Genomic DNA, 2,432 nt, shown 5'->3' on the forward strand with positions numbered 1-2,432 from the left:
GTGTGTGAGAGTGTGTGTGCGTGTGTGTGCGTGGGTGCGCGTGTGTGTGCGTGTGAGTGAGTGTGTGTGTGTGCGTGTGTGTGTGTGCGTGCGTGTGTGTGTGCGTGTGTGTGTGTGAGATTGTGTGTGTGTGTGTGTGAGATTGTGTGTGTGTGTGTGTGTGTGTGTGTGTGAGTGTGTGTGTGAGAGTGTGTGTGTGTGTGTCTGTGTGTGCGTGTGTGTGTGAGTGCGTGTGTGTGCGTGCGTGTGTGTGTGCGTGCGTGTGTGAGAGTGTGTGTGTGTGTGTGTGTGTCCTGTAAGGTTAATAATATCCAGTCTTTGTACAGCCTACTTGCATTTTGACTGTTAAAACTGAAAGGTCAAAGGTGACATTTTAAAAAATCTCCTCATTCATTTTGTCATGTTCTAAATGTATGAAATGTGTGTTGGTTCTAAAGCATTTAACTAATAACAAATCTTTTTTGTTGTTATTCATATTTTAACCACAGTACACCGTCGTTATAGTGCCATCTGCAGGGCACAAATGCAGTGGTATTTTAAACATAACAAAGAATATAAGAATGAAGTCACCGCTACAGTACAGAGGTCCCTGCTTCTGTAATGTACCAGTATCACCACTGTACCAGTACCAGCATTATACCAGAGCCTGCACTGTACCAGTGTACCACCACTGTACCAGTACCAGCACAGTACCAGTACCATCACTGTACCAGTACCACCACAGTACCAGTACCATCACTGTAACAGTACCACCACTGTACCAGTACCAGCACAGTACCAGTACCATCACTGTACCAGTACCAGCACAGTACCAGTACCATCACTGTAACAGTACCACCACTGTACCAGTACCAGCACAGTAACAGTACCACCACTGTACCAGTACCACCACTGTACCAGTACCAGCACAGTACCAGAACCATCACAGTACCAGTGCCAGCACTGTACCAGTACTAGCACTGTACCAGAACCATCACTGTACTAGTGCCAGCACAGTACCAGTACCAGCACTGTACCAAAGCCATCACTGCACGAGTACCACCACAGTACCAGTATCAGCACAGTACCAGAACCATCACTGTACCAGTACCACCATTATACCAGAGCCTGCACTGTACCAGTGTACCACCACTGTACCAGTACCAGCACAGTACCAGAACCATCACTGTACCAGTACCACCACTGTACCAGTACCACCATTATACCAGTACCAGCACAGTACCAGAACCATCACAGTACCAGTGCCAGCACTGTACCAGTACCACCATTATAACAGAGCCTACACTGTACCAGTGTACCACCACTGTACCAGTACCAGCACAGTACCAGTACCATCACTGTAACAGTACCACCACTGTACCAGTACCAGCACAGTACCAGAACCATCACAGTACCAGTGCCAGCACTGTACCAGTACTAGCACTGTACCAGAACCATCACTGTACTAGTGCCAGCACTGTACCAGTGCCACCATTATAACAGAGCCTACACTGTACCAGTGCCATCACTGCACGAGTACCACCACAGCACCAGTATCAGCACAGTACCAGAACCATCACTGTACCAGTACCACCACAGTACCAGTACATCACTGTACCAGTACCAGCACAGTACCAGAACCATCACTGCACCAGTGCCACCACAGTACCAGTATCAGCACAGTACCAGTACCATCACTGTATCAGTACCACCACAGTACCAGAACCATCACTGCACCAGCTATTTTATTGATTATTAATGTCATTGATTCAGGAAGCTCTCAAGGCAGTGTGGTAAAGAAAGAGGGATAGAGAGAAGGAAAGTGTGTGAGAGACACAGGAAGAGAAAGAAAGAGAAGAAGAAGAAAAAGGACAGAATGAAGTAGAGCGAGAGAAAGAGCGAGAGAGCGGCTGAGGAGGACCGTGGCCCAGCGTTCGAGGGCCCTCACCACACGGAACATTCTAGGTCACTCTTTGTTTCTTCACAATAGCTGCAGTTCTGCTTTGATGTCTCTCAGGAGGGTCATTTGTTACCATGGCAGCTGGCTTTGAGGGCACTGCCATGTGGCCTCGTATCTCAGCACAGAGAACCTTCCAGAACATTCTAGTATCCAACCGGGCCTTTTCCCTTCACCTCACCTGGTCAGCAGCAGACAGGAGCCTCCTGAAGTGACGAGAGGGTGAGGCAAGAAGGCAAAACGAGACAGATCAGACAGTGAGACCATAGGCCTGCCCAAGCCTGTGCAAAAACGTCGCCTCACCACCATGAAGAAGAAGGAGTCTAGCCGTGCCTGGACAGGTGGAAAAACTGTTAAGGTGAGCAGTGCCTTTAGAGGTGTTTGCTTTCTTTACAACTTTATTGGTGTGAAATCCACAAACACCCTCTGACTGAGCTTAACTCTGCTGCATAGCAAGAATTCAGAACGAACACAGCTAACAGAGCCAATGCAGAGT

Source organism: Electrophorus electricus, chromosome 21, assembly GCF_041902795.1.
Source record: "Electrophorus electricus isolate QZ-2024a chromosome 21, ASM4190279v1, whole genome shotgun sequence".
Lineage (NCBI taxonomy): Eukaryota > Metazoa > Chordata > Actinopteri > Gymnotiformes > Gymnotidae > Electrophorus > Electrophorus electricus.